Raw genomic sequence first — 26488 nt, forward strand, 5'->3', positions numbered from 1 at the left:
ATATGAGTGGAGTTCTGAAATGGAAGGAGGAATTTGCCAATAAAGAGGCAGCAGAGACCAGGAAGTTTCATCTCAGACAAATGGAACACCAAGTAAAGTTTCAGAAGCTCCAGAGAGTTTCAAAGTGATTTCAAGTAGGTTATCTCATTTGGAGCCCAAGATGTCTTTGGGTCACAGGTGTTATGATATCTATTTCAGAGTGAAGGAAATGAAAGCTCAATAAGGTTAATACCTTACCCAGAGTCACACATCTAGCTGCACGGATTGGAAATTAACCAGGTCGGTGAGTCACTTGATCAAGAGCCCAGGTCCTTTCCATTAGATTTATTTTATCTTTGAGCATAGGGGTTCTTAATGAATGAAGAACCAATAGGAAAAACAGCACCATATCAAACTAATGGTAAAGAAATAGTAAGGATATGAGATCAGAGTTGGCAGGCAGCTCCTGCAATGGGGGAAAACGTTTATGTTAAGTTCCTACATGTCAACAATTTAATCCACATTGATTTGGCCTTGCTATTGCAAGACCCACAGTAGCATACTATGAACGTTAATAGATGATTTCCTTTTTGCTAGTTGGAGCTGGTGTCCAAAAAAAGATTGAGGCAGATTGGTAGAAACTTAAGCACTGTTTTTCTTTCTTCCATTCATTCATGCTTTTAACAAGGATGAACTGAGTTTCCCCCTTCCAGCAGTCACTGCACTAAACATTGAGGATATAGAGATGAATCAGACAGTTTCCTAATACCCAAGAGCTCAAAATCTAATGTGAAAATAGAAACCAACAAGTAACCAACAAGAAACATGTATAAGGAGAGGAAAGTACACAATCCAGAGGCACACAAAGGAGTGAGCTGCTTACTCAGCCTGAGTGGACTGGACCACTGAAAGAAGTGGTTTTTGAAACAAATTTGGAAAATGACTAGAGGTGGCCAATGGTGCAATATGAACAGCAAAACAAATAAATATAGTAAAGATTATAATTCACTGAATAAAAAAGGAATACATACATGAGTCTGTATGGGTCTAAGCAAATGGTGGAGAAGGGAAAGATCTTTCTTACAGTAGAAAGCCAAATAATAAAAGTAGACAAAATATTGGATTTAAAAGATCACCATTTGGCAACCATAACAATAATCGATTCAGGCAAGAATTATCAATGAGTGCTAAAACTAGTGGGTGAAAGTTTGAGGAGTAATGGGATATTGGCATAGTTTCAAAGTATCTCTTCAAAATTTTTAATTACAAAGAGGAAAATAGGAACTTTACAGTAGAGAAAACTGGCAGACACCACGTGCTTCCTGACATAAGGCACTGAGAAGACCATAACATCACTCTGTGATATTTTTGCCAAAAATGCATAATCTGAATCTAATCCTGAGGGAACATCAGATAACCAAATTGAGGAATATTCCACAAAATAACTTACCTGTGCATTTCAAAAATGTCAATGCCAGGAAAGACATAGAGAGACTGAGTGAAATTGCTCCAGATTAACTAAGACTGAAGAGGCATGACAATTGAATGTGATGCATAAGCCATGATTTTCTTTTGTTATAAAGGCATTATTGGGAAATTGGTAAATTTTGAATAAGGTCCATAAATTAGATAATAGTATTCTCTCAATGCTAATTTCCTGATTTTGCTAATTATACTGTGGTTATGGAAGAGAATATCATTTTGTTTTTGGAAAAACACACTGAAGCATTTAGGGATAAAGAAATATGTCTGCAACTTATTCTCAAATATTTCAGAAAACACAGAGAGGAAAAGAGAAAATAATTTTTTAAAGTGTAATAAGATATTAACATTTGGGTGATCTAGGGAAAACGGCATAAAGGATGTTATGGACTGAATGTTCGTGTTTCTTCCAAAATTCATATACTGAAATCCTACCCTCTAATGTGATGGTATTAGGAAGTAGGGGTCTTTGGGAGGTAATTAGGATTAATAGATGGGACCAAGAGGGTAGAACCCTCATGAATGGGATTAGTGCCCTTATAAAAATCATGAGATAGGGGGCTTCCCTGGTGGCGCAGTGGTTGAGAATCTGCCTGCCAATGCAGGGGACACGGGTTCGAGCCCTGGTCTGGGAAGATCCCACATGCCGCGGAGCAGCTAAGCCCGTGAGCCACAACTGCTGAGCCTGCGCGTCTGGAGCCTGTGCTCCGCAACAAGAGAGGCCGCGATTGTGAGAGGCCCGCGCACCGCGATGAGGAGTGGCCCCCGCTTGCCGCAACTAGAGAAAGCCCTTGCACAGAAAAGAAGACCCAACACAGCCAAAAATAAATAAATAAATAAATAAGTGAAATTCTAAAAAAAAAAAAATCATGAGATAGCCCACTTGTTTTCCCTCTCCTTCAGCTATGTGAGGATACAGGGAGAAGTGGGCAGTCTGCAACCCAGAAGAGGGCCCTCACTAGAACCCAGCCATGCTGGCACTTTACTCTTGGACTTACCAGTCTCCTGAGATGTGAGAAACAAATTCATGCTGTTTATAAGTCCTCCCAATCTATGGCACTTCGTTATAACAGCCCAAAGTAAGGCACAGGGATTCTTTGCACTATTCTTGCAACTTCTCTGTAAATCTGAAATTATGTTAAAATAAAAAGTTAAAAGAAAAAATAAATTAAAAACTTAATATAGTATGATTAAAACCAGGTGAAGTTTGTAAGTGTGAATTGTCTAAGGCTACAAGAAAACTTGGGGAAAAGATGGCAGACAACTTGATGAAGTAATGGACCTATAAATGATTTATCCTTATTTGTATTACTTTATACAGCTGTTTGTATAATAAATTAAAAGGGCATCATGGTAGAGGGAAACAATGACCAGAGTTTCATTAGATAGAGAAAGCAGAGAAAGATATTAGAGAAAAGAATTTAGCGTGTGCCATACTAATTTTTAAAAATCTGGCATTACACAGCATTTACTATGCTTTAAACACTGTTCTAAGTACTTAATTCATATTAGCACACTGACCATCACAAGCACCCAGTGTGATAGGTATTACTATACACTGACCATCACAAGCACCCAGTGCGATAGGTATTACTATAACCACCCGCATTTCATAGATGAGAAGACCGGAGCACAGAGAAATTAAGGAACTTCCTCAAGTCACATGGTTAACAAGGGGCAGAGCGAGGATTTGAACGCAGGCAGTCTGGATGTAGAAGATTGTAGAAGTCTGTGCCCATAATCATTATCTTATTATTAACTTTTAGGCTTGCAAAGTGTATTATGGGAGAGAAGGGCCAGATACTCCTCAGCCACTTCCTGTTCCACTTTTTACAATGAACTGATTATAAAGAATTTGCAGAGAGATCCAAACTGCTGGACAATATACTCCATGAGGACAAAGAAGGTTCAAGCATTTGTGTAGCCCAGTATCTAATAAAATAACAATGCCCATGGTTGGAACCATGAAGTAGATTGATTATGACAGCAGAAGGGAGGCAACATTTTCTGAGCCCTCACTGTGTCCCACACATGCTCTGAATACTCTGCATGCTTTAAGTCATGAGCTCTCTCTCTCAATAACTAGGAGGTAGATATACTATTACCCACACATGACAGATGAGAAGTGACCAGCATGTAGCAGAACTGGGTCTTGAACTCTGTAATCTCATCCTAGGGCTTGGACACCCACCTACCAGGCTAGTATGTAAGGAGTGTGACATGGAGAAACATGAGAGCTGGCCTTCTGCTAATTGTTGGGTGACCTCTCTTCTATGTCCTATTTCCGCAGGGATAATTGAGGTGCTGAACTATATGAACTTTGGGTTCTCTCCAACACTTTGCCTCTATGCCTCTTTCAGAGATGTCCACTATCACATTAATATGAAAAGTTCTGTCTAAAGCAGGTCTGCCTTGAACACCTTGCAAGAGAGAACAGTTACTCAATGACCGAAGGAACCTCCACAGAAGATGGCAGCTAAATGGACCCTGGTGCTTGTTATAATCAAGACCATAGAACCACAGATGCTTAGAGCTACAGGGATCATGCAATCAGTTGTCTCAAAACAGGAATATTTGAGAGTGAAAGGGGACACTTAATAATTATGTAAGGACAAGTAGAGAAATTGGGACCATTCAGGACCAACCAAAACATCGTCACCACACTCAAAGCTGAAAGGCACCTGACACACTCAGGGAGCCAACTCCACATGTGCTGTAAGCTATTTGAAGTGCAGCAGATATAACAGTTCATTTGACCTTCACAATAGCTCTGTAGGTAGTATTTTTCATTCCTCTTTACAAGTAAGGAAACTGAAGTTCAGAGAGGTCAAAGAATATACTATCTGCTTCCAAGGAGCAGGCTCTTTCCAGTGGGTCAGACTGGGAGGGCCGCTAGGGTACATTAGGCCAGTGATACAGAACTGGGCACACTGAATAGAAACAAGAGATGAAGTAGCAACAAGCATCTAAGTTATATATAAGAGTTTTAAAAGCCTAATAGAATGGGAGAAAATATTTGCAAACAATGCGACCGACAAGGGATTAATTTCCAAAACATACAAACAGCTCATAGAGCTCAATACCAAAGAAACAAACAAACAGCCCAGTCAAAAAATGGGCAGAAGATCTAAATAGACATTTCTCTAAAGAAGACATACAGGGACTCCCCTGGCAGTCCAGTGGTTAAGATTCCACGCTTCCACTGCAGAGGGCATGGATTTGATCCCTGGTCAGGGAACTAAGATCCCACATGCCGTGCAGTGTGGCCAAAAAATAAAAAAAATAAAAAAAATGAAGAAGACATACAGCTGACCAGTAGGCACATGAAAAGATGCCCAACATCACTAATTATTAGAGAAATGCAAATCAAAACCACAATGAGGTAACACCTCACACTGGTCAGAATAGCCATCATCAAAAAGTCTACAAATAATAAATGGTGTGGCGAAAAGGGAACCCACCTACACTGTTGGTAGGAATGTAAACTGGTGCAGCCACTATGGAAAACAGTTTGGAGGTTCCTTAAAAAACTAAAAATAGAGTTATCATACGATTCAACAATCCCACTCCTGGACATATATCTGGAGAAAACTCTAATTAGAAAAGATACATGCACCCCAATTTTCATAGCAGCACTATTTACAATAGCCGAGACATGGAAACAAATATCTAAATGTCCACTGACAGATGAATGAATAAAGAAGATGTGGTATATATATACAGTGAAATATTACCCAGCCATAAAAAGAATAAAATAATGCCATTTGCAGCACCATATATGGACCTAGAGATTATCATACTAGGTGAAGTAAGTCAGACAGAGAAAGACAAATATCGTGATATCACTTATTTGTGGAATCTTAAAAAAATGATAGAAATGAACTTATATACAAAACAGAAATAGACTCACAGACACCAAAAATATATATATGGTTACCAAAGGGGAAAGGGGGTAGGGGAAGGATAAATTACCAGTTTGGAATTAAAATATACACACTACTATATATAAAATAGATAACCAACAAGGACCTATTGTATAGCACAGGAAACTATATTCAATATCTTGTGACAACCTATAATGGAAAAGAATCTGAAAAATAGTGTATATATATATATATATATATGTATGTATATGTATAACTGAATCACTTTGATGTGTACCTGAAACTTTGTAAATCAACTATATTTCAATTCAAAAAATTAACTTAAATTAAAGCCTAACAGAAAATATATTCTTAAGTGGAAAGAAACTATCCTATTGCGATCATGGCTACTGAAATTATCACATTGCTTTGATTTTGGCCAGAATGCTATCAGTTTAATGTGATCACACTACTTTGTTCATTCTTGTTAGAGGCTCTAGATAGAAGATGTGTATATATATATTTTTTCTGTGGTTATTAAAACTGGGAAAGCCACTTGATCATGATTTAATTTACTGAATCAGTGGGGACAGGCTAGATTACACTATGACAACAAACGACTTCAAAATCTCAGTGCTTTAGAGCAACAAAGATGTGCCTCTGCTTCTATGTCACGTCTGCTGAGCCAGCTAAGGCTCTGCATCACTGTCCTCACTGTAGGACCCAGGCTGACCAGGCAGCCCCATCTAGAACATTGCCTTCTTCTTGTGGACAGCTATGGAACGCTTGAGGATCTTGCACCGGAGACAAAATGTTTAACTTTCTGCTCAGAGTTCACTGACCAGAACATGGCTGGGGGCCTAGCAATAGCCATGAGGGGACTCGGCAGACCCAGGCACCATGTGTCTGAAAGAGGTGGGCACTTGAACAGTTGGTGAAGAGTACGAATGACTACCAAGCTTAAGGAAGTTTTGTTGACTCTCATCCCATCAGCAAATATCTACTAAACATTGGTTTTGTGCCAGGCATTGTATTAGGCACTGAAGATAAGACATGGCCCTTAGTTTTTTTTTATCAGGGTGTTTGAAATCAATTATTATACTAAATGATGTCTTTGGTGATAGAAAGTTTTAAAAACTCAGCTCTAGACCAGCTTCTTTTGCAGAGGGAAATACTAAAGCCCAGAGATGTGCCCAAGACGACCCAGCTGGAAGACTGGTTTCCAAACCCCAGCACTCCATTAAAGCAAGTGGGAGAAAGAAGGTTTACAAACATCTCTATGTTTAGAAGCCTCTCTTGAAAGTTGCATAAGTGGGCTAGGGTGTTCTGTTTATTCAGAATGACCAAGGAATTCAGACAAAGCAGCCACTTTGAGGGGTATAACACAGACCAGGAAGGCCATGAAACATAAATAGGGCCATGAAAGCTGGGATCAGCTGCTCTGACCTGGCACCAGGCCACATGCCAGGCTCTTGACAGAGTCACTTGTGCTAATACTTAGCCATGTGGGATGGATGATTCCCCAGTCTGCAGGAGTAGAGACTTCTCATGAAACAGCCTCAGTTATGTGGTTAAAAAAATAAGATGTCCATTCAAAGTGTCTGAAAACAAGACTGGCACATACCAACTTATATGATGCTTTCTTTGCCCCCATGAAACGTCTATGGACGAAAGCAATGGACTGAACATCTCCCCAGGGGCAGCATGGGGTGGGCAAAAGAGCTTTGGACTTCATCAGGTTTGCCTTGAATCTCAGTTCTCTCACTTACTTGGGCAATTTCCATTACCATTCTCTATTTCAGATCTCTCATCTGTTAACAGGAATTATAGTACCTAGCATTGTGGGCTTCCAAGACAACTTATGTGGGAGGAATTGTGCAATGCACCTGCCACTTGCCAAGTATTAGTTCTGGTACTCAGTGAGCCCAAAAGGAATGTTAGTTTCCATTATCCTTCACTTCGGTAGCTCAACCGAACTTGTGGTCATAATTTTCTGGACCAAAAATTCGATTTGTTTATGTACCCAATATTATATTATGCTAGGCTGTGGTAAGAAAGAGACAAAATTTCAGTGGCTTAACACAATCAAAATGTATTTCTTGCTCACTTAACAGTCCTGAGTGTGTGTTGGCAGGGTCACTCTCTTCCATACTGATGGAGGCTTGAAATATTTACTTTGTGGCTTCCAAGGTTACCCTAGGTGTTGACATCTCAGTGGGCTGGAAGAGAGAATGAGCGTGGAGAAGCAAATGTGGGAAGTTGATGTGGGCCAGGCCTGCAGGCGGAGCCATCACTGTGCTCACAGCCCCTGGGAGAGAAGTCTGACATGTGGTCACACCTAATGTAAGGGCGATTAGGAAACCTCATCTAGCTGTATGCTAAAAGGGAGAAAGGATTTTTGTGGATAGTTTTCAATCCTGATTATCAATTAAGAGCAAACTGTGTTCCACTTATAGCTTTTACCTCCAACCAGGCACATAGAGAAAGATGAGATAGACTTGCCCTGGGGGAATCTAGAGACGCAAAGGTAGATTTGATCTGAGCCTTGAATTTTAAAAGAAAGTACTAAACTATGGTTCTAATTATGCTGTTAAACAACATTTGTTTAACTTTTATTAGACGTCACACACTGGGGATACAAGGACAGAAAAAGAGATAAGTGATGCGAGCTGGAAGGATCAGAAAATACTGATAGGTTAGCTAGAAAAGCATGCAGAAATCCAACTATTTTATTAAATCATGGTTAACAACAAATGAAACCAGACTTGTCTAACAAATTTTCCATCAGCAAACACTGTTATGTGTAAAAATATCACCTATGTTGTTTTTTCACACCTCAGCATTTAGGAGAACTGCCTAAAAGATTGTACATAGGATGTTAAATCTAAGTTAATTTTTTTCTTACTCTTGAAAGGGGCACTTCGTAGTGAAAGCAGTTATTAACAAGCTTTGCTTTCAACCAGCTAAAATTTTTTAATATATTTCTCTAGACTGTTGTCCGCCACACTCTATTGTCCTAATTATACTGTTTTCTGCTTTGTATTTATGTCTTGAGACAGTAACATTTTGAAAAAATTCAAAGACCCTACAGTGAAAGAAAGAAAGAAAGAAAGAAGAAAGAAGAAGAAAGAAAGAAAGAAGAAAGAAAAAGAAAGAAAGAAAGAAAGAAAAAGAAAGAAAGAAAGAAAGAAAGAAAGAAAGAAAGAAAGAAAGAAAGAAAGAAAGAAAGAAAGAGAAAGAAAAAGAAAGAAAGGAAGAAAGAAAGTTGAGCTGGACTGGGAGCAAGAATGAAGAAAAGGAAATACTTTGTCTTAAGATAACTCTGTGAAGTAGGCTTATCATCACCCATTTCATAGGAAAAGAATTTAATGATGATGATTATAGTGATAGCAGACTCTTACTTAGTGTTAACTATGCACTGAGCACAGTTCTAAGTGGTGTATGTGTGGATATATTTATATAAGTGTATATACAATAAATAAGTGATAAAAATAAATATATCTCTACATATATGTATATATATACTTATCACCTATTTAATGTACATATATACATATTAAATGTTTATATTTAATATATTTTATTGTTACCTTTATTCATTATTAATACATCTTATTTAATCCTTGCAACAAGCAATGAGAGAGGTGCTATTGTTACCCCCATCCTAAGTATGGGGAATCTGAGACTGAGCGAGCTCAGTAACATGTCCAAAGTCACAGAGCCCACTGGCAGTTGGGATTTGAAACCAGGCACTCTGGTCCATGCTCTAATCATCATGCATACTGCCTCAAAGAGATCAAAATAGTTAAGTACATTCCCGAGGTTCCAGTGTGAGACAGTAGCAGATACAGGACTGAATTCTGGTGTGTCTGGCTATGAAGCACCATTTTCTTTTCTGCTCCACACTGTCTGTCAGTAGGATCAAAGGATGAAGTGAAGCTGGGAAAGGATATTTTCAGTGAGGGGTCAACACAAGCAATCACCAAAAGAAGGCAGAAAACATCCTGAGAACATACACCCTTGCATTTTCTGACCACCAGTGCCTAAATGCTAGCAGCTAATTTTGCGATTCAGGGGAAATTCTTCCTTCATTACACAGGTCACAACACCTGGTCCAAGATATATACATACCACCAACGTGTTTGTTCACATGGAGAGAGGCTCTTCTCAAGTCGGGGCCTGAGTTGTCATGGCAACAAGGAAAGCCTTGAGAAACATCAAGAGGCCAAGAAATGGGTGACTGGTTGTGAAAGCAAACAGCCCAGAGCAATCCTGGTACTGCCATGGACCCCAAGAACATCTGAGCCAGAAGGGGTCCTACATCACACCTATATATGAAGGAACGGAGCTTCAGGAAAGTGCCAGGTACTGTGCTAAATGCTTTAACTAGGTTATATCATTAATTTCTAAAAAAAAAAAAAAAAAAAAGAGTCCCCAAGAGTAAGATATGATCCTCATTTTCAGGTGAGGAAACTGAGGCCCAGATATAGGATGCAACTTGCTTAAGGTGGAACTATGATTCAAGCCTAGAACTAATTCCAGGGCCTTGGTGCTTAGCTGCAAAGCCATATTCCATAAGGACTGTAACTTGCCCAACAAGCACAGAGCTATCCAAATGACAGATCCAGAACAAGTCCTGTCCCCTCTGTCCTCCAAGGACCTTTGATTTCCCCAGCTATCAAATAGCAAGACGATCACCCACCTAGAGATCAGCTATGTATTTCATCAGCACCTCTTAACATTCTGCCCTCCATTGCCCTGGAATGGATTTTTTTCAAACTTCCCTTCCACAGCTCAACAAATAAGCAAACAAAAATAAAAAGTTTTGCTTTCCATGAAAAGGCAGTGTAAACATCTGGCAGGTTTCCTGGGTCTTGGCTTCCTCTGGTTGGGTCTAAGTGCACAACGTGAGTGTATTTGGGTTTCAACAGAAGAGGCCTTGCTACACATTACTCACCCTGCTGCAAAAGCAAACCAGCCCAAAAACTCAGTGAAGGAAATATAAGTGCTCTTCTTTGTTGACCAAAAACTAAACAAACCATTTGAGGTTTGGAGTTCAAAAATCTTTCAAAAATGCAATTTCCACATATTCAGTTGGGATATGGGTGAGTATATGTGGGTGTTTGCTTAAATCTTGGAAGAAGATGGAGAAGAAATATAAATACGTGCAAATAACTTAAATCAATCCAAGGAGAAAACCATTTTTTTTTCAGTGTTATGAAATGGGCCAAACTGGATCTTCCACAAACTGGATCTCAAATATGGACCAGCCTTTGACAAAACTATCCAGTTGGTTAAGCTTTCTCGACCATCTGGGTAACTTGGCGAATCACTTAGGCTCTCTGGGATTTAATTCCTCATCTGTAAAATGAGGATAGTATTAGCATAGTGTCAAATCGGCTGTGATAAGGATGGATTTAGAAAATGACATGAAAGACTTATAAACTGTAGAGTCCTGTGCCTAGTTGAGAGGTTGTGTGTACTCCTGTCTCCTCTGGCAGGCACAGGTCCCATTGTGGCACCCTCTCCTCCATGACCCACCACCCAAGCTGGCCTCATACTGATCCTTGACTACTCAGGGGCCCCAGGAAGACCTCTTCTCCATAGACCTCCCCTCCCCCTACAAATGCCAGAAATGTTGCAATATATAGGTGTCAGGTGAATTTGGTTGTGGATGGGAGGAAAAAGAAAACTGAGATCTCTAGATTCAAGAAAGTACAAGTTAATTAACCACTCATAGTCACAGTACTAACTAGGTTTTCCTCCCCCCAAGAGGGGAAGGCCTTTCTAAATAGCAGAGCAGAACATTCATCTTTCTGGAGGGCATGGAAAGAGGAAATGTGTAGCAAGCAGGTGTAAATGGATAGCACAGGTAGCATGGGCAAGGGGGAGGAGTAGTGTAAGCAAGACTGAGAGAGACTTGATCAGCACTGGGTTTTCTAATAGCAGCCACCTGAACCCATGCCTCAAGAAGCATTGCCTAATAAATACTTAAATACATGAATGAATGAATGAATAATTTTAAATGAAACAATATAAGAAAAGTTCTGCTCTGGTAAACTGATCCAGAATGTTCTAATCCAAAAATGAGGGAGGAGTTGATTTTAATTTCAGCTAGCCTATCAGTTTTATGTTTTATGGCTTTATTTGATTTTATTTTGATTTGCATATGAGGGAGGGACACCATAATCCTTTCTGTGCTTCGGATATCTAGTGAGCCTGACCCTGATCCAGGAGGCACTGGGATACTGAGTGTCAACAAGAGATCCTAAGAGAACATCAAATCACACCCTTACAGTTCTACTGCCTGATAATGCCAACAGCAGAGAGGCCCTGATTGTAAGAAATGGCATGCTTTAGGGGGAACATGGGGCAAACAGCAGTGGGGACCCTGTAGAAGGGACCAATATTCAAGTCATGAGGACAGACAGGGCTAGCGGATGAAGCACAGTTCTGGGGAACACTAAGAACCAAAAGGAACAGGACAGAGGTTGATCTTAGGAGCCCAGGTTGGAGAAGGTAGCAGCTCCAGAAAGAACAGAATCAGCCAGAAGGTTGGCAAAAACACAGAAGGAAAGATATTCTGGAGGCAGTACTGGCAAGAAACAGAAACAACAGTGTCAAGCTTGGCTGGGATTGTGGGTGGTATTTCCCCATCCCTCCATTAGGCCCTGAGTGGATAGAGAAACCCTGATTATCCATATCTCAGAGCCCTCTGGTCAGGGAAACTGAGGCACTGTCCTGGTGTATGGGGGTCTTTTGTCATTAAACTTGAGGGGAGGAGGGAGTGGCAGTTACACAGAAAGAACCTAGAATAGGAAAGATCAGGTGAATACACACCAGTTAAAAACCAGTGGCAGAGAATACGAGAGTAGGAGACAAGGCCAAATAGATAGATGTTGGAGCTAGATAGATGTTGGAATGGATAGGAGAATGAGGCCAAAGGTAAGGACAAAGTAAGAGTTTTCACGATCCTTTTTCAAGGACACATGCTATTTAGTGTGGGTTAGACTAGTTTTAATGCCCAGGTCAGTGTGAATACCAAGCAAATATTGTGATAAAAGCAAGCCCAGACCACCCAAGCGTGGCCTGCCACCTGATATCATTGCTGAAATTCTCCAAGCGGCAACCACATGTGGATCTGAGATCTGAGATGGGGAATGGAGATGGGAGTAGATGATAGATGAGAAAAAAAATGTTGTTTTAACAGGTAGAGCAAGAATTCCTCCAAGGGAGAATCTTTCTTTGTTTATTAAAAATTTTTAAAGCAGCTTGAAATGAAAGTACCATTCTGGGGAATGCATAAGCAGAAGCTAAGGCATGAAAAGAGAGAAATAATGTACACTACATGCAAAATTAATAGGAGTTTGGGGGTATAAGAAAGAGAGAAAATTAGTAAAAAGGAGGGGAAATGGAGAGAAATTAGTTAGTGAAATGGCATGAGACTAGGCCACTGTACAGAATGAAGAGAACAGTGGAAACTCCCCAAGGCCAGGGTTGCCAAAAAACATTCAAGAACAATGAGACCTTGTGTCAGTTAGATATTGCTGCATAACAAGTGATTCCAAAACACAAAACAACAATAAATAATTATTAACCCACATCTGTGAGTTAGCTGAAAATCTAGGCTGAGTGTGGCTCCAGGTCATGTGTTTGTTTCAGGTCTATGACACATGGCCTTCATTCTTCTGGGACCAGTGGGATACCTGGTGCACATTTTTCTCTTGGCAATAGCAGAATTACAAGGGCCAGATCCCTTCTCACAAGTATATTTCAAGCCTCTGCTCATGTTACCTCTGATAACATTCTGTTGGTTGAAGCAAGTCACATGACCAAGCCTATTATCAATGGAGTAGAGAGGTAAACGCCTCTGATGGAGGAGGGGGTAGTAGTAGGAAGTAGATATTTGCTAAACAATGATCTAATCTACTAAAAGCCTCACGCTAAATTTGAAATTGTTTTCACTGCTGCAGTATTAATTCCTTCTTAGAACCCTCTGCTAATCTTCAATAAATGTACCACAAATTCAAATTGTTTGTGCTGATTTTGTACAGAAATCAAGGCAAAGGAGCAACATGATGCAGAACAGAGAAAGTAGATGGAAATAGTGAGGTGATTCATAAGAGAAAAAACAGTGTCAAAGATGGTCATAATCACCTAAGTCTCCTGAAAGTTAGAGGTATCTTAAGAAAGGCAGGGAAGTAAGGATTGGAACCAATCTTCTTTACATCTCAAGGAGAGCTCAACTGTCAACTATGTTACCTAGGAGGTTACTAATGGCATTGGTGAATGAGGCTAGATGGCAATTCATTGCTGGCAGGAAGCTATGGCTGGACAGGAAAAGCTATAGAAGCCTTGGGGCTCATTCTGAAGAGCTGGGTGGAAAGCACCAACTAGGTCAAGACAGGAAAAAGAGAGGGACCTAAAGTTTCTTGAGTACAGGATAAGGTGTTTTTCTTCAGAATAAGATTAAAAGACCAAGTCTTTAGAAATGAAATATACAGTCATTGCAGAACTATTAAGTAAGCTAAACTGAAGCTTAATCAGGGCACTTCAAATCACCCCTGAAATGGACAACATTGAGTATTGACCCTCACAAAGATAGAGAAGGCACGAATGACAATGTTGAAAACTTGCTCAATATCAGGAACTGGATACACTACTTTATTATCTGATTTAATCCTCACAAGACCTCTTCTCCCCAAAGGTAGGAATGATTATTCCTACTTCATGGACAAGGGAATAGGATCAGAGTGGCTGGCTTTTTTCTAATGGAAAGGCCAGGTTAAACATACAAGATGGTAGTGAGACCACTCAGCTGTAGCCAGAAGAGGAACATGGGAGCAAAGGAGTCTGTGCATTGCCGCATACAGGTCTTTTGTTGGGTGGATTTATGAGGATTCTCTTCATGCTATTAGAGCTTGAAAGGAAAGAAAAAGCCTAGATGAGCTTTTATGATTATGAGTCATGTGACATTCTACAACCTCAAAGCCTTTACAGTTGCAAAGCAGATAAAGTCTGATCCCTTTGGCCTGAATGAAGAAAACATATCTCAAGTTATGCATTAAACTCACCCTCCATCCATCTTGACAGATTCCTCATCTACTCTATCTCCACAGCCAGAAAAGGAAAAAAGAGCTGGGGCAGGGGAGAGCTCTAACATTTAATAAATGTTCTTTTGTGCCATCTATGTATAAGTCAATAGATTTTAAAATGCCAAATGATAAAGATTATATGAGCACCTCTATAGCATGATGCTACTATGGGCTGGTAAATTTAGGAAGAAAGGTAAAGTCACATAAAAATTATTTTGTTGGCTTTTAACACACTTACCTGTGCTTAGGATACCTAGATAACCATCTTCCATAAGTTAAATGAACATTTGTTGACACCAAAAGAGTAAAACAAAAACAATCAAATAAACCCTCAAAATGGTCCTAACTACTTGATTATCCAGTCTTTGTTTGCCTTCAATATGGCCTGTAATTAATGCAATTAATGATGACATATAGAAATATTTTAGAAAAAAACAACTTTCTCAATATTATGAAATAGCATCTTTCTGTCCATACAGCTGGATCTCAAGCTTCATGGCGTTTCTCATAAGTTTGTTTCAAAATTGCCTGGAGAAAGCCAGTAATTGAACATTTTTAGAGAAGGTGAGTTGTGCAATTTGCTTTTACGTTTACTACACACTATCCATTTGCCTTTTGGAAGTCTTCAGGTATGCATCCAAATTTCTGTGGCAAATCTTTTCTGGTCTCAGTTTTCAGAGCACCTTGAAACAAGTTCAGTACTCCATAACACTGAGGCTTCATAGGTGCCAAAAACTGTCTGCAGCTAAAACAAACAAACAAATGAGCAAAAACAATTTATGGGATTTTTGTTAAGAAGAAAGAATAGCTCCCAAAAAGCAGAACATACATTCCTCCTTTACCATGATTCTCCTTAATGTGTTCTCTCTTCTGTTTTCCTTAGAGAACTCATTTGATGTCAAGTTTATCAAGATAACAGCAAAAGCTCAGAAGGGAGATCATATTCAAACTTGTTGAAGATGAAATCCATTTCTACAACAAGACTTCCATTTTTTATCCTGGATTCCTTCTCATTGCTCAAGTGCCAATAGCATTGGTAGCTGACTGCTTGTGTGTTTCAGAGTCTAACAGAAACTGTTTTTATTGCAGTAGTTTGGTCTTATCCTGATCTGTTACTTGCCAAGAGCTATTCATGGAGACTTATCAAGCTTAACTTCAAGAAAAATGCCTGCCTAGTAAAAGAATATTATTAGGGATGTTATCAAGGCAAAGATCTAAGAATTCCTTATTCCTCTTTACCGTTCACTTGGTAATGCTCATATTAAATGAAGAAATAAAATAATAGATATTCAATGCTTTCCTCCCTTGGACAAGTACTTTGCTTTATAAATGTCAAATATCTCAATGGATAAATACCATGTCCACTTGTAAATGTATGTTTTTAGCCTCACTTTTTAGAGGTTTCTTGGATTTTGCTAACTCAGGAATATAATGCCTGCCTTCCTCTGCTCTACTAAGTATCTAAGTTGTCCTCTCTCCTTCCTGTATACCACTAGACCCTGTACTCCCAGACAGAACAAGGAGGAGAGCTTAGGTTGAACTTGTATTTAACTGAAAGCCTGTGAGTTTAATATATTAAAGAACTGGGGTAAGAGTGTTTGACTGGTGACTAGTGAAGAGCCCCCTCCTTCCTTTCTGCATTGCAGTGTTTGATACAAAAGCATCATGTTAATTGTGAGTCTGTATCAGAATTTCTACTACACCAACCTTCTACCAGGCAGAAATCAGATGCCGCTAGTTTCCTTCCTCCATCCCTCCCATTTGCTTTGCATTCATTCATTATTAGTTTGGAAAACCTAGCACAGATTCACCAAATGGGACAAAATATGTGAAAGCAAAGACATAGAAGAGTCTCGACCAAACCATGTTTAATTTAATCACCCCCAAATCACCTTCACAGCAGACCACAATATGAGAAATTTGATTTGTTTGTTTATGTCTTTGTTTTCCTATCAAGAAACCTATGTGATTGATCAGGTTTCACTAAGAAAGTCTATCTTCTCAGAGTCTAAATTCCCTGGTGCCCTAAGTTGTCCTTTGCTTTATCTCTCAATTTCATTTTTAAAAGGAAACACTTCTGCAAGTCCACAGGGCTTTGACACTGCAATGGATTAGAGGGTGAAGGAACCCATAGGCTGAGACCATGTTTTTGAAACAGGAAGGAGGATGGTGATGGGGTTGGGTAATGGAAGCTATTTATTTACCACCAGCTGCCTCCAGCTGTGACACCCTGCTAGGTTATGGAATAAAGCACAGTAAATAAACACCCTGAGAAGACACGCTGAAGTACAGCACACATGGAAATCCATCTCCTCACAAATCCTGGAAAAATATGTACTCAGTGATCGAGCCCGTCCAAAATAAACCATCCCAAGCCGACGATTTGGAATGATTTCCATGTTGCTGCCCGAGATCATTCTCAGGTCACTCTGAACAGGGACCCTGTCCTTCACCTCTCCTTACAGGGCTGGCTCCTATTCATCCTTCAAGACTCAGCAAAGGCATCACCTCCTTGAGGATGTCCTCCCACCAAGTTGCTTCCTCAGAACTTCTACAGCCCCCAGGGTTCTCCCATCACATCCATCACGTTATACTGAAGTGATGTACATGGTCTCTGTATCTCCCACTAGACTGTAAGAGTCATTGGAGTCATGGACCACATTCTAATCATCTTCATATCCCTAGGACTTAGTACAATAGCTGTTTGTAGCTGTTCAGAAAATGTTTAGCTGAGTGCGTTCTCCTTGGAAGCTTCATAATTTGTTAGTCCTTAATTAAAAAAAAAAAAGGAAAAATGCTGGAAGGGACCCTAAGCATTAGCTGGAGTCCATGGACCAAAGACACAAAATACCACTAACTTTATCCTGCCCATTCCTACTTCTTAGCACAGTGATTGTACCCAGTTTCTCCCTTCTCTATTCTTCCTTTTATCTCCCCTCTCCCTGGGTCCCATGAAGAAAATGTAAATAACTTGGCAGTCCATAGTCATCCACCTCTTTATTTTACAAATGAGGAAACTGAGTCTCAGGACATCCTAACTCCCATTTCCACCTTTAATTCTCCTTCTCTCTGCCCATTTAATTCTTACCTCTATGAGAGCTCACACATAATCCTCCGTCCATGGAGAACTCACCCCACCCTTCACTCCATCCCATCCACAATGAGGAATGTGGATCTAGATCTTGATATTCTAAGATGTTGTGTTGGCCCACCCTCCCAATGGATAAAGCTCTCAGAGAGGTTCAAATGTAAAGTGAATATGATTCTGATACTTTCTGGATTATATCTCTTCTCTTGTGGTTTGTAAATCAGGTTAAAAGAGAACTGCCCCTCCCACCCCACTCTGAAGTGACTGAAATAAATTTATAGGGAATACATACTTTCCAGTAATAATAAAAGATTAGCAATAATGTCACCTTTGTCAAACACCTACTAAGCATTCTGCATTTTGCTGGATGTTTTGCATCCATGGTCTCATTTCATTACCATAAGAACTCTACAAGGCAGATACTATCCCCCTTTTATAGATGAGAAATCTGAGGCTCAAAGGGGTTAAATAGCATGCCCAAAATTCAAAACTGGCTTACTGGTTCCAAAGCACACATTTTCTCTATCACTCAATAGTGAAGACATTTAAGTGAAGAGAAAGCCTGTTTAGATGCAACATCTAATTTCTGTAACCCTTTCTAGAAGCTATCTTGTTTCCTCCTCTGCCCCTCTAAAAATGTGTCTAGGAAAAGCTGGTTGCTGAAAAGGTAAAGTGCCCCAAAACACAGAAACCACAGAGCTGAAGCCAGGGATCAGAAACCAGGAGCCTGTTCAAGAAATAGAACCCAGTAAGATGGGAAGAAATTGCAAGGACAGTCACTCCAGCTCATTTTATGAACCCAGAGAGCATGGTTCCCTCCTAGTTGTAAAGCTTTGAATGGGCTTCTCCCCAGCACTTCAGCTCTTGCCCAACAGCATCTGAAAAGTACCACTAAACACCTGCCATAGTGCTCTCTTTGGGCCTTGAAGGATTGTCCTGAGGGCTCTGCAATTGTTATTGAAACTGTGGAAACTCTTAAACTTCCTGGAAATTGCAGGTTCAGCCATAATGAAGTGATCACTTTAGCCAAACCAAATTAATTTCCCAAATAGTATTCCCACTAACCCTAAACAGTATTCCCGCTAACCCGAAACTCTCCAGACTTTAAAGTAGAGAATAATAAAGGCCCTACAAGGCCACTTTGTTCTTTCCCAAACATTTTCTTTTCCTGAAGTCCAAATTCATGGTCAATTTTTATTCTTTGATTTTACTTTTTCAAAGACATAGTTTAGAATCAAATTGCTGGTTGATTCTGAAGCCAGAAGTCAGAGTTCAACGATGATTCAGCAGAGTTATTCCAAGAACTTGATGCAAAGAGTATTATGCCAGGTGACTTCTTAAACATTTATCCTCATAACAGCCTTATTGGGTACAATTATATCCCCACACTGTGAGTGAGAGATCAAGTACACTGCCCAATGTCACTGAAGGGAATGAGCAGAATTCGAACCCAGGTTTTGTTTTTTGTTTTTTTTTTTTTTTTGATGGAGTGTTTTTTTGTTTGTTTTTATTTTTTTAACTCATTTTACTATTTCATAGCACTCTCCCCACATAAGGAAGCAGTGCTACAAAACAATGGGTAGTTGCAGGAAGTGGCAAGATGCACATCATGGGCATTGAGACATGAGACAGCTGAGGATGTGTGATTCAGTGCACTTTAAATAAGAAACTTCTGGTAAGTAACAGAAGAGGAGTCTGGACAGGAAGTCAGGGCTGGATCATTGAAAGCCATATTAAGGCACTTGGGCACTAGGCAATGAGGCAGGTTTGAATAGCTTTAAGTAATGAATTCATCATTCTTTCAACAAATATTTTATGTAGTACCAACTATGTGGTAAGCCCTGGGGACAAAACTGTAAACAGAACAGATGTTTCCTGTCCTCATTGGATACACAGTCCAACAGAGACGATGGGTCATTTCCATATAGAGTGGAAAGTACTCTGATAGGGGAAGAATAGGGTGTTAGAGAAGTACTAGAAGACCAATGAAGAGAAGGTTTCCCGGGGGAAATGATGCCTAAGTCAAGACTCGATGGCGGGGAAGTCTGGGGAAGGCGGTCGTCAAGGAGATTGTTAGAGTCAGGGGAAAGAGCATGAGCAAGGCTAGAGGTGAGAGAAAGGACACACGTTAGAATAACTGAAAGATGGTAGAGTGGCCGGTGAGCAAGGCTAGAGATGAGGCTGGAAGGGGCAAGAATAAGAAGCCAGGGACTATTATGAGTAATTCTTGTTTTAGAATTACCAAATCTGCATGTGGTGACAGCTGGACCCATAAAGCCATTCAAAATAGATTCAAGACTCTCTGTCTTCAAAAACACCATGAGGGTATGGTTCAAAAAATTGATGGGACCTCAGGAAGCAAATTTTGTCACCTCTTCCAATCAGTATGCTTTCAGCTGCAAGCAACAGAAATGCAAACTGGCTTAAATAATAAGGAAATGCAATATTTACATAAAAGTCTAAGGATAGGGAGAGTATAGTACAATCAGAGGCTCAGTGATATAATTGAGCACTTTTTTTTTTTTTATCTGTCCAATCAGCCATCCCCAACATTGGCCTCATTCTAAACCTGGTCCCCCTCCCCTTGAAATTGTAAAACGGATGCCAATAGCGATCGGGGCTCTATACGTATTTGTTATCATCTATCAGGAGAGAGAGGGAAAATCCTTTTCCTCAAGTGGAACCTAAGTCCCTTCCTTTGTCTGATTATACCCACAAATTACTCCTGGATCACTGGTTATGGGGGAATGTCATGTGTTTATTGGTTTAGATTAATCAAGATCTACCTTTGAAACTGGGAATGGTGTCAACTTTCCCTGTATCTCGTGGCAGTGGAGGATACTGATACCTGAAAAAAAAAAAAATGATTGTGTTGGAAATGAAGAAGTTGAGGAATGGGAGCAGAGTCTATTATACTCCACTTACAAACTGGGTACCTTGGCTTTTGAACAAGTGAACACAGCCCTGATACCTTGTGTGCTCTGCTGGAGCAGAGAGACCTCAGGTCAATCCCCTACCAATTATGCATTCAACAGCAACAACAGCAACATGGTAACTCTTAGCCCCTAACCTGGTAACTTTAATTATATGGAAGTGATTGTGTGCCTAAAAACCCACACACTGGACATAAGCAGTTCTAGATAAAATAGAAGTTTATTAAACTCGTCTTCATATTCACATATATTTTTAAAAAGGATACTACCTAGGCCAAGACCTTTTTCTTTTTTCCTTCATAGAATAATGTTGAGGATCAATTTCTCCAGCTTAACATCACCAGCCTTGGCAGCAGCTTCTATGTGGAGTATAAATGATGTCATCTGGTTGGCCTTTTCCCATCACAAACAGTAAATCTCTGAATCTGGAGAGATCTTTTATTTGGTTACACATATTGTACAGCATCAAGGGGTTAGAACCCATGTGCTGGAGATTATTAAAATCATCTGGAGGAGAATGGCTTATTATTGGAAAGCTCAGAACTTACAACCCTTTCATGCCTCGTATCTCCATCAACTCTTTGTTTGCTTCTGCCTTTTCAAAGCAACAATTACAGCCTGTGGGCTCATGATCCTTTGCGGACTAAAGTTTTGCTGGTGCATCATGTTTCTTCTCTAGAAAAAGATACCCCTAACATAAAGATAGAGCAAAGAAGACAGGATTAAAAGTCAGAAAACCAACCTCAGCTTGGCAACATGGCAAATATATAGCTTTGGGTAAGCAACAAACTCTCTTAGCTTACGTTCCTCAGCTGTAAAATAGAGACAATGATAAGCAGCTTCACAGCACTCTTTGAGAGGAATAGTAAACAATTACTGAATACTTGACTATCACTTTAATAATTTGCTAAAATCTTTCAATTAGTTAGCATTAGACTCATCTTGTACAGGGAAGACGCTCCATAGATGTTTGTTGAATGACTTGTAACTAGGTGGTAATGTGGTTCGATGGATTCTGAGTCATCAAGTCATTTCACATCTCTGAACTTAGTTTTCTCCAGTTATAATGTGCATTCAATTTTAACCTTCCTATTAGAGTTGTTGTCTAAAAGAATAAACAAAATAACATACATGAAGCATTCACACTATGTCTGACACACCAGTGTGCTTGAGAAATAGAGGTTCCCTTTTCTCCAATCCCTTCCTCTCTCATGTTCCTCATTCCACAGAACTGGTAACAACATTAACATCCTACCTATTAAAGGGCAGAGCTGTGGAGCAGAAAGAATAGCAAGGCCAGTCTTTGGTCTTGGCTTCCCAACTTCCCAGCTGTGTGAACTTTTGCAATCTCCTCAGGGTCTCTGTTCTCCCACCTGAAGGAGCTGGCTGAAGTTCTTATGTTCTAACTCTGTAGTTCTCAAACTTTTGAAATTTATGGATCAAACAAAGAAGCAAGCAAACAAACATCACAAACCAGAAGCCTAACATAGAATGGTCAAGTTTTTGATTTGATAAATAGATCCTTTTCAGAGAATTGCCACTTACCATTACAATCATTTCAAATAAAAGGGTAGAGAACATCAGAAAAGAAGGAAGAGCAGAATTTCAGGATACAAGGCATTTTTTTAAATGGAATGAATTAACTTTATAAAAAATTGCTGAGTTATCTCATTGTCTCCATTTTTCTGTCATTTTTCCACAGACTGGTGAAAATTTGTCAGGAACAACAAGAACCTTTAGGGTAGCATCCGGGAACCACTGGTCTCTATCACCAGGAAGGTTTCTTCTAGCATGAATATCCTGTGATTCTCTCATGATTCCACCATGGTGAGAAGCTATTGTGCTAAAACAATAGTTTGTTTGGGTAAAATTAATCCAGAGAAGAAATAAATCCAATAACCTATTTTGTGGAGCTGAATCATTCTGAGTCTAAATAGAGAGTTTAATTTAGTCAAAACATTGTAAGATATTATATGTGGATCCACAAATGGAAATGCCCCGCAGGTCCTCAAGACATTTCCATGTCCCTAAGGCTAATCCTTCTGACTCAGGCTTCGTTCTCCACTGACTACAAAATGATGAGGAGCACACTTGCACCCACCTATATTAAAACAGGAGAGAGATGTGAGCAGACCAAAGATACCTGAAGTATTCCAACCTCAGGCACCACATGTCCACTCTGAGGTCAGCTTTTCTAACACCTTTCATTCTCTTATCTCAGGCCCAAAAAGATCTCTGAGCTCTACCATGATGCTCTCAAATCCCCTGCACCAATACTACAATATTTTATGACTGAGAGTCTAAATAGAGACTGGCTTATTCATAGTCAGCACTCAGTAGGTTATCTGGTTTTGACCGAATTAGAAATAGACAAGCAGATGAGAGGGAGGAGAAGCTTATTCAGACGGTTCTGTGGTTGAGGCTATGCTTCACCTCCCACAAGGAGAGAAAATCAAAACAAACCCACAAACGGAACTGACTCTACTGCTACTTAGAACAATAGTAGGTTTTTATAACTTTGATTCTAAGTCATCAAGGAAAGTTGAAACTTTAGTCTATAACCTTTTGATGTCAGTTACAGACTTTATCCAAATTAGTTGAAATAGATGCTCAGAGAGGCACACCTCAGCTCTCAGGTAGGTGAATGCTAATTCTCCTATGATCCCAGATAAATGAAGTAGTAACAGCAATGGAAACAAACAACCATGACTGGCTGTTGTATTATACTTTGCCTCTTATGAAGTGCTCTTTACAGCCATTTTCTCGTTTACTATTCAGATCAACCTTGTGAAGGAGAAATGATAATTTTTAGTATCCACTCATTTCTCCACATGAGGAAACTGATCAACTCAGTGTAGTTAAGTAGCCTGCCCGAGACAGTAGAGTTAGTAAGTGGCAGGCTATGGAAACCCAGGGCTCCTGGCTCTAAGCCCAGTGTTTTTCCCACCCTCTGATCCTCTCTCATCCTTATGGCTATAACACTAAGAGTCCAAAGGAACTTCCTTCTGGTTCTCAGGCCCATGATAAATGCCACTTGCCCTGGGGAGGAAAATAAAGTCCATGCTCTTTGCTGGCCTATGTGCTAAGTCATTGGCGCCCAGAAATAACCTCCTGGAGACTACAGGCCTTGTATTTACCACAAAGCAGTGGGTAAATAACTAGTTGGTGTTTTAGTGTTTTGTGGTCACTTAATCTGTTGTGTTCCTTCCCAAGACTCTGAAGGTTTCCTTTTTCAGTTAATTTTTATTTACGTTTGTGAGGTCTGTGTTGTTTGGGGTTCGGTTCATTGGATGTTTTTCTTGGAATGTGTTGCCATTGGCTTCAAGATGTTCCTGCTCTGCTATTTCATGGAATTTTCCCCGAGTGTGGATTGCTATGTATTTCTTCAGGGCAGTGAGCCAAGGCAGTGCTGGTATGTAATCTGTTTCTCTGGCCAGAGGACTTCTTGTCACCCGTCCACATGGTGCTTGATTGTATTTCTCCACTGATAATTCCCCTCCCCTCTGTCAATGTGCAGCGACCTTGGAGTCCAGCCGTCTTGTGTGTTGTGCGTTATTGGCTCTGGATAAGACGAGCCCAGTTGCTTCTGATAGAGATTGTGTCAACTGATTCTCTTAGTTTGTCCTATCAGCCCAGAGTTGGAGAAGGATATATGTGCCAAATGTTATGAAAAGAGTAGAGAAGGCTCATAGGGTTAATGCTATAGACAAAGCCAGTGTGTGATTGAAAAGGTCCAGCCCTCCGCACAGCTCTGTGCCCCAGTAGGAGACAGATCCAGGAATGCCAGGTGCATTGCAAGCACTACACGCTCCGATGACCCTCAGCAAAGTCTTTCTTCCTCTGTCTTTTACAAGCCCATAAATGATGTGCCAGAGAAAAATAAGAATTTGTTCCATATCAGAAAGTTTTGTCCCTTAGATATTTTCTTGTGGATAGAAAAAAAAAAAATGAGAAAGTTTGAGTAGTGTTTGGTCATTAAAATGGTATGTTTCTCTCAAGGCTTTCAGCATAATTAAGACACAAAGCACACATTGAGACAGAAAGTTGTTCTGGATAAATCCTTTCTTCGGCTGTTTTATTTATTGTACTTCACTTCATTGTTTTGTTTATGTGCTCTGCACCCCTACTCTTTCCACAAAGAATTTCGGAGAGCTTACAAAAAATATGTCAATACAAAATAAAAATATCGCTAAATCATTAGAAGAAGCAGAGTGAATGGATAATATTAAAGAAATGCATGAGATTAGCGTTTAGAATTTTATAACGAATACCCTTGTAAAATTGTTAAAAGCAATTAACAAAAGTGACTCCCAGAGCCTACTGTTTATCATCTAAATTTGGCGGTGGCTCTCTAATCTGTCGACTGAATTGGATGCATTTAAGAATCTGCACCCAATTTAATCTTAACTGGGAGGTCCAGGAGGTCTACTTCAGTCCCCATGTCGACTTCTCGCGCTCTGAACACACCTCTGAAGGCCAATAGTTTTCTTATTTGCAAGGAGATAAAAGGAGAACTACTACTCATTAGGTATCTAATACATACTAGGCATTGTTGTAGTAACTTGACATTTAATAATTCATCACATTCTCTCAATCATTCTGTGAGATACGACTTATCTCTTTTGGACAGATGACATAACCAAAGCTGAGTAACTTGCCCAAGTTCACCCAACTATCAGGGATAAAAGCAAAATAAATACAGGAATGTTTGCCAACGTTATCATTTCATTAAAAGGTCCACCTGAAAGACAGGTAAAAAATTGTGGAATGTGCTTCCCCCAGTTGGCGAGTATTAAAATATTAAACAAAAATAGTTCATTCAAAGATTGCCCTCAAACTGTAGGTTGACAAGAAAATAACTACAAGTTAAAAGAGGATTACAATTTCTGGTGGTTAAGGTCAGCAGGATGGAATATATATGGTTATCTATGGGCACTGGCACTGCCATGCAAATATCCTCCAACCAACCCAGAGAGAACATACCTCAAGCTCCTCCAAATTAGAGGGCATAAAAAAACAGAAAGAGTAATAAGCTATGGTCCTGATGCAGAAGGAGCAGCCCCACTAATCAGGGAGAGAGTGGCCACTGGTATTTGTTGGGTTGGCAAAATCACTTTCAAGAACAAAAGAGATAGGAAAAATAACACTGCCATTTGTAATAATAGCAGCCACTTACTGGCACCTGTTATGTGCCAAGCACACTCTATGTTTTACTGCTAATCTTCATAATGGGTCTCTCTATATGCTGTTGATTTTTGTCCCCTTTTTTCAAATGAAGAAACAGAGGCTCAGAGAAGTTTTGTAGATGGCTGCGGCAAGACCACCAATAAGGTGCAGAGCTACGTTCTCAGACATAAGCCTGTCTAACTCTGAAACCCACACACCCTCTACTGTGCTTTGCTGCTGCTCTTGTACCAGTCAGGTCAACCTAAAAGATGAAGGCAAACTGAATAACACTGATGCCTCGGATCAGATTCTGAAGGAACAGCTGCACGTGCTGCTGAGTCTTCCAGGCATCAGAGATGTCTACAGTAGCAGTAAATGTTGATGGCCTCTTGGTGGGCATGATGGGGTGGGCCATGCCCTCCAGCCCACTGCCAGGGAAAGGAAAGAGCCTTGAAGAGAGAGAGCTGGGACTTTTGAGGTTCTTATAAAGGGAGGGGCAGGTGTTTCCCACTTTCTTAATTTAGTGGCCCTTTCTTAGGCTTGCGGCACAAATAATTTTACCAAGCTATCTATAATGTAAAGAAAAAACTATATAATTGTCTCCCTTTCTATTGGTCTGCTTGGACTGCCATAACAAAATACCATGGAATTGGGTAGCTTAAATAATGGATATGTATTTTCTCACAGATTTGGAGACTGGGAAACCCAAAATCAAGGTACTGGCAAATTTGGTTCCTGGTGAGAGCTGTCTTCTGGCTTGTAGATGGCCTCCTTCTCACTGTGTCCTCACACGGCCTTTCCATGTGCCTGGGTGGAGAGACAGTGAGCTCTCTGATGTGTCTTCCTGTAAGGACACCAATCCTATTGAATCAGGACCCTAAC

The sequence above is a fragment of the Balaenoptera ricei genome, chromosome 1 (genome assembly GCF_028023285.1).
Source record: "Balaenoptera ricei isolate mBalRic1 chromosome 1, mBalRic1.hap2, whole genome shotgun sequence".
Classification (NCBI taxonomy): domain Eukaryota; kingdom Metazoa; phylum Chordata; class Mammalia; order Artiodactyla; family Balaenopteridae; genus Balaenoptera; species Balaenoptera ricei.